Raw genomic sequence first — 10,516 nt, forward strand, 5'->3', positions numbered from 1 at the left:
TAAACTGACATACTAGTTAATAAAATATTTGTAGGTTGAGACCACTGAACTTTAAGTCACAGAGAGGCTGTTACAAAATTATGTTTCTAAAACAGCCATAAATCTATCTGTTAAACACTGGACACAATTTTCTTTCTTTTAACAGTATGAGTAATTTTCTTCTCTGGGTGCTACAGGTTCTTTAGCCAGAGTAATTTCATATAAAGTAAGAAACATTAGAAGGGGTTTCCAGGAGTACTTGTGGTATTTGTGAAGCACTTACTCTTTGCTAAGTGCTGGGGTACTACTCTAAGCTCACTGTGGGCAGGAAACCTGTCTAACAACTCTCTTGGATTGTACTCTTCCAAGGATGTAGTACAGTTAGTTCTCTGTAAGCGCTCAATTAAATGCCATTTCTTGATTGATTATTACAAGACAATCAGGTTGAACAGGGTCCTTATCCGACGAGAGGCTCACAGACTATGAGGGATAAAAGGGGTTTATCCCCTCTTCCTCCTACCATCCCTATCTTACTATTCCTACCATTCCTACTCCATTCATTCAATCATATTTACTGAGTGTTTACTGTACTAAGCACTTGGGAGAGTACAATATAACAATAGACACATTATCTGCCCATCCGACAGCCACTTGATTAGACTTTCTGACCCACTCATAGAGAATTGTCTTAAAAAAAGTAATAACATTCTAATATCTCATGAATCAGCTTTCCTATTAAGTCATTAGGAAATTATACTGGCTTCTATCTTCATATGCTGCTTCAAAAGTTTAACACTTTCTTCAGTTGTAATAATTACTCCCACATTAGTGAAGCTATTTTATTTTACAAATAGCCTCAATAAAAACTAACTACCTTTTGGGCAGTTAATTTAATTTCCTTAGCACTGAAAGAAGGTGTTGATTGATTCCTTCCACCTACTTATACCAAGAGATTTCATTAAATTTTCAATGCCCAAGTTCTTAATAGGAAAAAATGGAAAATGTTGATAAGATACTTCAGTTTATTTGGGTTTATTTATGCTAATCATAAAAAATTTTCAATTAAAAGTAATGAGGCAGATTATAGTATTTGAACTACTTCCTGAATGCTTAGTTAACTCTGGAAGGCCATTTACTCTTTGAAGACAGTTGGCTGCTGTTTCCTAAATTTAAAGAACTAACCCCAAAAGATCCTTCCAAAGATGCTTGACTCACTTCTAGGGAGAAGCTCAAACATTAACAGTAACCCAGTATTCTTTTAGGAGGAGATAAATCAGAGTAGGAAATTAAAGGAATGTAGTGGCTATGTCTACTAAGCATTTTATTTCCAAACAAACTGTAGTCACAATTCCATACAGAGCAAATCTGAGTTCTTCCCCTGAAATGGTTTTCAGACTGTTTGGGTTCTGTAGAAGAGTAATTTTGCCTGCAAGCCTATCCCAGGAAATCTCCCCAGTCCCTACCTACCTAAACACACATACACATACTCTCTCTCTCTCTCTCTCATGTGCTCTCTCTGTCTCTCTCACTATGGAGAATCTCTGATTTTTCTACCAAACCCCCCGCTCTTCCCATTTCTGTCCTTCCTCACTGCTGCCAGATTGGATGAATCATGTCTAGCTACTCAAACATATTATACTCTCCTAAATGCTTATTACAGTGCTTTACATACAGTAAGCACTGATTGAAATGATTGATTTAGGCTAGTCCCCAGAGTCCAGTTAGTTCCCCAGGGCCTAAGCAAAGCAGTAAGGAGGTGATGGTGGGTTGAAAAGTTGGAAGCTGTGAGGAATAGCCCCAGTAGCATTTTGAGAATCTTCAAGCAGCTGTCCTCCTGGATTAATTGAATCCATCTGGGTGATACAAATGCCTTCCCCTACTTCCCACTGCCAAACTCTTGGGAAAATAAAAAAAAGTCATGTAACCTTAAGGCACGATTGCCATTATCATATGATTATAATCAGGACTGTAATGAGCAAGGGCTACACAAAAGACCATTTGTCTCACCTCCCCAGGTCCAAATTAATATTTTTCCACATGAACTGTGCTAGATTTTGACAATACAAGAGCAGGTTATTAATCTCCCTTCCATTAGATTAGAAATTAGTCTGGGACTGCAGTGGTAAGCAGCAGACAATACCTGAATATGGCTGTTCAGGACATCAGTCAATCATATTTATTGAGCATTTATTATGTGCACAGCACTGAACTAAGCATTTGGGAGAGTATAATATAATAAAATTGGTGGACATGTTCCCTGACCACAGTGAGCTGCATGTTGAGCAAGTAATTATTATTGAAACAAAAGAAGATAAAAAGGAGAAACTCCTTGTGGGCAGGGAATGTGCTTTTCAACTCTGTTATAATGTCATCTCTTTATAAACTTAGTACATGTTTGGCACACAGTAGTGTTCAGTTAATACCACTGGTAGATTGATTAAGAGGCAAACAGGCTAGAAGTATGGGGGCATTGACTGTAAATCACAGAAAAGACAAGAATACATTCAGGTAATTGAAGAAAAGGGCACAATCAAAGGAGTGTGTTTAACCCAATTCACTGTATTTTCTCCAGCACTTAGAACACTGTTTGACACTTAACAAGTGCTTAACAAATACCACAAAAAAGAGAGCAGTGACCCGAAACTAAAGATGGTACACTGAAGGGATAGTAAAACTCTTCTGCTGTGAAAGACCTGTAGACAATAAAATAATTTCAGGAGGAAAGCCTGGGTTTATCGTCACGAGGCTCCATCGTCTACACCTCTAGGACTTGAAGCTCACTGTGGGCAGGGAATGTGTCTGCTAACTGTTGTATCATACTCTACAAAGCATTTAGTAAAGTGCTCAGCACATGGTAAGTGCTCAATAAATGACATTAATTGAATGATGATTAATAGGAAAATTAGGAAACCTAGGATGAAATCTCTTGATTGAAATTTAAAGTATTTTGCTGAAACTAAGGACCTGAAGAACATTTCTTATAAAGACCATTTTTAAATGTAAGATACACAGCAGAAGTAATGGGACCAAGTGTCCAGTGGAAAAGATTATAAATAGCAGAATGGAAAGTAGCTAAATTTCCTGTCAGAGATGATCACATTGTCTATTTCTCATCTCCTCTCATAAAGCTGTAAAATCTAAATATGTCCCAATCTTCCTCCCTCAGATCTGGGAGGTGCAGGGGCTTGGTGAAAGGTTAGAGATAATGACCATCTCTTAGGCAGAGAAAAAGTCCATTTTTGTTTGCTCGTCCTCATGGCTTCCCATCTCCTCTTTCAGGGAATTCAGTCACCTTTTTTCACACTTCCCTTATCCTGTAGCTGGACCTCCATAAAGTCCAGTTCAAATTTATGGTGATCGCGGCTCTGCCACTGCGTGCCATGTGACCATGGGCCAATCACTTAGCTTCTCTGTGCCTGTTTCCTCATCTGCAAAATGAGGACTCAATATCTGTTCTCCCTCCTACTGAAACCGTGAGCCCCACAAGGGAAAGAGACTGTGTCCAACCTGATTATCTTGGGTCTATCCTGTTGCTCAGTACTGTTTGGCACATAGCAGCACTTGAGAAATGGCACAGTTATTAAAGACTCATGCCTGCCTCTCCCTCTAGGCTGTAAGCTTGTTGTGGGCAGGGAATTTGTCTACCAACTCAGCTGTTTTGTACTCTTCTAAGCACTTAGCACACAGTAAGAACTCAATAAATACGATCGACCAGTTGATCTACTTCCCTGCTCCTTACTTCTGACCCATTTCAGTGCCCCCTTTCCCTCTCCTGTTTTTCCCACTGCCGCATTGTTTTTTAAATTGATAATATTTTGGTTTCTTCATATAGCTCTGTAAAATTTTAACAAATATAGAATGGAAAAAAATCATAAAGTAGGGGATGAATTTTTACTTAAGATGAAAGAGTCATTTTAAATTCATTATAGAATTCTGTAGATCTTTCATTTTCATTTCCATTACACACCACAATGTTTACTTTCTGCTCACATGGATTCTCGTCAAACACAGAGACAAACTCTAAACAGGATCCCACTGCCAGAAGCCAGAACCAACCATTAAAATGATCCACACTTTGCCTGCTATTGACACATCCCTAATGATAAAATCTTTCCATCTGTGCACGTGGCACAAGGGACTGAAGAAGGGAAGAGTTAGGAACCTTCTTCTATCCAAGTTCTCTATGAGATGACCCAGGTTTCCCCCACCTTCATGCAATTCCAATACGCAGGACATTTACAGAGGAAACCTAATGGCATAGCAGAAACTATTTATTCCATTTAACAATAATGCTATGTATTGGGTGGAAGCAGATGTTCAAGGAATAGCCTGGACATTTGATCCTAGCAATCATTAATCGTATTTATTAAGCATTTACTGAATGCAGAGCACTATATTAGAGAAGCAGGGTGGCTCAGTGGAAAGAGCCCGGGCTAGGGAGTCAGAGATCATGGGTTTGAATCCCAGCTCTGCCATTTGTCAGCTGGGTGACTGGGGGCAAGTCACTTCACTTCTCTGTGCCTCAGTTACCTCCTCTGTAAAATGGGGATGAAGACTGAGTCCCACATGGGACAACCTGATTACCCTGTATCTACCCCCGCGCTTAGAACAGTGCTCTGCACATAGTAAGCGCTTAACAAATACCAACATTATTATTATTAAGCACTTGGGCGAGTACAATATAACAAAGTTCATGGACATATTGCCTTCTCATAACAAGCTCACAGTCCAGAGGGAGGAGAGTGTAACCTAAAAAGTCTTGAGAAAGAGGAGAATTCTTAGACTTAGGAGCCATTATGGCCCTTGAACCTTCTGTGTATCAACAATTTTGACATTGGTTCATGACAACTGTGATTCCTCCTATGCCTTTCCTTGCCATCACTTTTTACCTTGACACTACAGAGTTCCTGAAGATGGAAAGTAGGTTTCCGTACCTCCCAAACCAACACTCGGCCGCTGAATAAACACCTTATTCTTTCAGCCTCTTTGTCGAAATTCTCAAAGTTAATACATTTCTTAGTCTGAAAATGTGGCGTTACGTGTTACGAGAATAATGTAAGTCCCTAAAAGGAGACAGTCAGTGAAATCTCAATATTAGAAATAAAAAGAAAATGAGGAACTAGTAAACCCTATTTTACAGAGGTGTGTTCTGAGTTAAAAAAAAAAATCTTGAGGAAATAACTAAGGACCAAATTCCCAAGGGAGAATGGCAGAAAAGTAAAAGTAATTCCAGGATAAACCTTTAATGTCACGCTGAATGAATGGGTCTGGTTAATAAATCTGCACTGGCCTCTGGTGGTCAGACTTGATTACTTAATAATAGTTTAAACATTTTCTTTCCTTACTCATGCCTTTTCTTTATGTCACTGTGGTTGAAGTGTAGCTCATTATATTGCCATTTTCTAAGCACATGCAGCATCTTCTGCTTCCAGCTGAAAATTGTCCTCTACAAATGTCTCCTGTTTATAAAATACTCTAGAGGTGGCTGGGTTAGTCAGCCCCTCATGCAACTCTTCAGGGGGTTGAATGCAATTGCCGTGAGTTAGCTGCTGTGTATTTTGCTTCCATCCTCTGGGCTTATCAATTAATGACTTTGGGAGCATTTATGGAGCCTAAGCCTAACTGCTTGGGGGAGCACAATATTAATCTATAATATTTATTGAGCGCTTATGCAAGGAGAAGCAATGTGGCTCAGTGAAAAGCGCCCAGGCTTGGGAGTCAGAGGTCATGGGTTTGAATCCCGACTCTGCCATTTGGCAGCTGACTGTGGGCAAGTCACTTAACTTCTCTGTGCCTTAGTTACCTCATCTGTAAAATGGGGATTAACTATGAGCCTCACGTGGGACAACCTGATTAACCTGTATCTACCCCAGCGCTTAGAACAGTGCTCTGCACATAGTAAGTGCTTAACGAATACCAACATTATTATTATTATGCACTCCCTCCTACTTAAACTGGGATCCCCATGAGGGGCAGGGACTGTGTACAACCTAATTAACTTAGACCACCCAGAACAGTGCTTAGAACCGTGTTTGACACATAATAATCTCTTCACAAATAGTGTTAAAAAAAGCACTTGGGAAACTCCGAGTCCTCAAAAAGCTTATAATCTACCTGGGGAAAGACAATAATTTACAGATAGGAGGAAGAGGGAAAAGTGTTATAATAATAATTTTGGTATTTAAGCGCTTACTATGTGCAGAGCACTGTTCTAAGCTCTGGGGTAGATACAGGGTAATTAGGTTGTCCCACATGAGGCTCACAGTCTTAATCCCCATTTTACAGATGAGGTAACTGAGGCACAGAGAAGTTAAGTGATTTTCCAATAGTCACACAGCTGACAAGCGGCGGAGCAGGGATTCAAACCCATGACCTCCGACTCCCAAGCCCACACTCTTTCCACTGAGTCAACATGACCTAGTGGAAAGAGTAAGGGCTTCGGAGTCAGAAGATCTGGTTTTAATCCCGACTCCATCAGTTGCCTGCTCTGCGTGACCATGAGCTAGTCACTTAACTTCTCTATGCCTCAGTTTCCTCATCTGTAAAATGGGCATTCAATATTTGTTCTCCCTTCTAGATTGGGAGCTACTTAGATTTGGATGGGGACTGTGCTGGACCTGATTATCTTGCATCTACCCCAGGGCTTAGGACAGTGCTTGACACATAGTAACCATTAACAAATACTATTATTACAATGAAGTCTGCCAGACATGTAGATCAGTGTTATGGGTGACTGTGAGTACAAAAGAGTGTAATTGATACAGAAATTCAGAGCTAGTAGTTGAGGGATAGAAATTGACAAGAAGAGAGTTGTATCTGGGAAGGCCTCTTATAGGAGCTATGATGTATAAAGGGCTTTGAAGATATGACTGTAAACTCGCTGTGGACAGGGAACATATCTACAACCCTGTTATACTGTACTCTGCACACAGTAAGTGCTTAATAAATGTAACTGATGGATTGAGAGCTGTACCCAGTAATATTTGAAGGGGGAGGGAGTTCCAAGTAGGAGAAGACCAAATGGTTAGAGGTAAGAGAGATGGGAATGAGGCATAGTGAATAGGTGATCTGGAGAGGAATGAAGAAAGCAAGTCAGGGTGAAATTAGAGAAGAGAGTGGAAAAGTAGGAGGAGAGAGAGCTCACTGGAGCCAAGCTGGAGTTTCAACTTGGTATGGAGAGAAATGGGTGGGCATTGAAAATGTCTGAGAAGTGGGTGAGGCAAAAAGCACAGTCATACACTTTACATATGAGGTATCTGATAAGGTAAGTGACTTGCTCCAGGTCACACAGCAAAGTGGTAGAGTTGGGATTAGAACCCAGGTCCTTCTGACTCCCAGGCCCATTTTCTATCCTCTAGGTCAAGCTGCTTTTCTCTAATATTCAAAGCCTTTGAATGGGTGTATTGTTTCTGCTGTATTTTCCCAGGTGCTTACTGAGTGCAAGGCACTGTTCTATGTGCTCAATAAATGAATATTTATGTCCAGCTTTACTAAAAAAAAATCCTTCCCCACTTTGGATCAATCAGTGGTATTTATTGAGCTCTTACTACATGCAGAGCACTGTATTAAGTGCTTAGGGGAGTAGGGAGACATGTTTCCTACACAAAATAAACTTATGGTCAAGTGATCCTTTCAACATCAGTCAGTTCACATAGAGGGAAAGAATGAAACTCATTATTTTTGTTTTTTTACTCATTTTACAGTAAGTCAATTTTTGGGACATTCTTTAAACTCTGAAAGGTGCCAAGAAAACAGCAACACCCCCCCCCCTTTTTTTTTTAGATAAATGGTACATTGTTCATTAGTATAGGTGTAAATCTTTTTTGTGGCTTCATTTTCCTGAACTACATGATCCAACAACTTACTGAACTGAGTGTAAGTTACCATAAAGAAGCTGTTTCTCATTTAGGAACAGAATTGATAAATAATACCTAAGAGATTTAAAACTTGTATGACATTGATAATTCATATAATGACAATGATATTTATTAAAGGCTTATTACATGTCAAGCACTGTGTTAAGCACTGTGGCAGATATAAGATAATCAGATTGGGCTAAGTCCCTTTCCCAAATGGAACTCAGAGTCAAAGAGGGCAGGGAAAGAGTTATTTTACCTGCATTTTGCAGATGAGAAAATTGAAGCACAGAAAAGTTAAGTGATTTACTGAAGGTGACACAGCACACAAGTGGCAGAGCAAGGACTAGAACCTGGAATTCCTGGATCTCAGTCCCACACCCTTGCCATTAAACCACACTGCTTTGAAACCTAACTGCTCTTCCTTAGAATATATTATTTCTGTATTTATTCTGAATTGTTGTATTCATTTTACTTTCTTATATATGTAATTTGTTTATGAATAAAATTCTGTTGTATTTTTTCATATTTTCCAGGCAAATGATAACAAAGAACAGTGGGGCATATATTGAAATTAAATTAATGAGACAAATAACTCTATAGTAGAGAAAATGGTTACAGATAGTGTGGGGAGGTGCTCAATATCTTTCATGCTGGCTTATTGAAACAATCCCTTTATGTCCCTTAGGTTAGATTCAGTTTTATCCCATTGAAGACCTCTCTGGAAATTCAATACACAAAGTCATTCCATTTCAGGCAGGCAGTATAAATAAAAGAAAAATAATTAAAAACTATTTCACTGCAGACTCAGACATCTTGAATGTGCCACAAAGTGAATAAATACTAAATTTTCTTCCTTACCCTAAAACTCCCCAAGCATGAAATATGAAAGCTCAACATTTGTCTTTTTTATGTCAGTGCAATGCTTAAAGATTGCAGTCACATATTTAAATCCCTATCATAGTTGTGAATTGACGGTCAATTTTAGATTATATTGTCCTTGAGCTTTTCCATTCAACTCAACCAAGGTATGTGGTGGCTTTTCTAGGAAGGCAGCCTATAAAAACATCTTACAGTCATTATCCCTCCATCAATATTGCCTTCATTTTAAAGAACCTCAACATTTCAAAGAAAACTTTCAAAGCATCAGCAAGCTTTTAAGGCAGTAATTAGTGATCCAAACTCATTTTCCCCTTTGCCTAAACCAGCACTGAAACTAGCAATCTGTTCAATTCCTGAGGTGTTTTCTGAATCCCTATCAGAGTAACTATAGAGACAATTCGTTTTTCTAGTTCTAGGAAAAAAGAGCCATTCATATCCAAAAAAGTACTAAGTCATAAAATCGTATTTGGCAGTTTTACACTATTAAACTGACAAGAATTGAAACCTGATATTTCTAAAATTCCAATTTTAGGCCTACATTAGTCACCCACTCTATTTCATAATACATGAGGTCACAAAACACTGTGAATTATGACTTTATAGCACTTTCATGCATGTAGATCTGAGTTAAGCAATTACATGACTAGTACATTCCATAATTGGTTCTAATAAATACTTAGTAATTATTTGAAACTTAAGTAAAATGTTCAGTTGAATTACTCAAGGAAGGTCTCCTACATTACAGCCAGAGAGAGTGTCCAAGAAGGAATTTATTGAGCATTTACTGTGGGCAAACTATTATACTGAGTACTTGGGAGAGCACGGTAGAGTTGAAACTCTGTCTTGACTTACATCCACAGAAAGTAACTGCTACAACTGATGACCAATAATGAAGAGCGATAGCACATTATCTCTGAAGAAAAACAATGTCTTCTCTCAGGCAAGGAGCAATCCCTGAAGAAGTGGCTAAAAGATTTCTTCAGAACACTTCTACCAGCATGTCAAAACTTAGAACTATTCCTCATAATTGAAAAAGTCACCATTAAGAGTTAAAGTCACTATTAAGAGTCAGAGACCTGAAATGTGGCAAACTCCCTGGCCTTGGTCACATACCTGCTGAGATCTACAAGAATAAAGAGCATCCACCTGCTTTCATAAGCTTTTTCTCAACAAGTGGACCACCAAAGAGATGCAATAGAATCTCAAAAATCCCACAATCATCACCATCTTCAGGAAGAAAATTGAGGAACCACTCGTGCCAAAGATTGAAACAGCTTCATTGCTGGCAACGTCCTAGCTAATCAGAGTTCTTCTGGACAGACTTTTAAAGAATATTATTAATCACCCATTACCTGAATCACAGTGTGGCTCCAGGCTGGAAAGGCATCAGATGTGATTCTGAGTTCACTCACTGGAGTTTGGTTGACTGGAAGGGAGCTGAGAACACACAAACATACCAGGCGATGAGAAGCATCTGATATCATTTGTGTCATGCTGGGCTGTGATTACCTGATTTAGGGATATGGGTAGGAAAACAGTCTCCCTTAGAGCCGTGAATTGGTTAAGGTTAATTCTTAAATGAGGCTCGTTGGAGGTAAAAACACAAGGCACCTGACCAGAATAGCTTCTTTTGGGTTGCCTAGCTACCCCTCCAACAATCAATTCTGGTGAGGAGAGAAGCTGTCTGGAGACAAAAAAGAGCCAACAAAAGAGGACTTGGTTGAAGGGTGTGGTTACAACACAGAAAAGAAATACAAACAAGAGAGGGATTGCAGAATCTGAGTCCACTGGTTTCAGTT

General features: G+C 39.2%; 1 long non-coding RNA gene across 1 annotated transcript in view; it reads right to left on the reverse strand.

Annotated features, from left to right (window-relative positions):
• LOC114815417 overlaps nucleotides 1-10,005 on the reverse strand; it is a 32,209-nt gene extending 22,204 nt beyond the window's left edge. Inside the window, exon 1 of the long non-coding RNA XR_003763177.2 lies at nucleotides 9,831-10,005. This is a non-coding gene — a long non-coding RNA (uncharacterized LOC114815417). The remainder of the gene's footprint in view (nucleotides 1-9,830) is intronic.
• Between the last annotated feature and the right edge of the window lie 511 nt (nucleotides 10,006-10,516).

This window comes from Ornithorhynchus anatinus, chromosome 12 (genome assembly GCF_004115215.2).
Source record: "Ornithorhynchus anatinus isolate Pmale09 chromosome 12, mOrnAna1.pri.v4, whole genome shotgun sequence".
In the NCBI taxonomy this organism is placed as follows: domain Eukaryota; kingdom Metazoa; phylum Chordata; class Mammalia; order Monotremata; family Ornithorhynchidae; genus Ornithorhynchus; species Ornithorhynchus anatinus.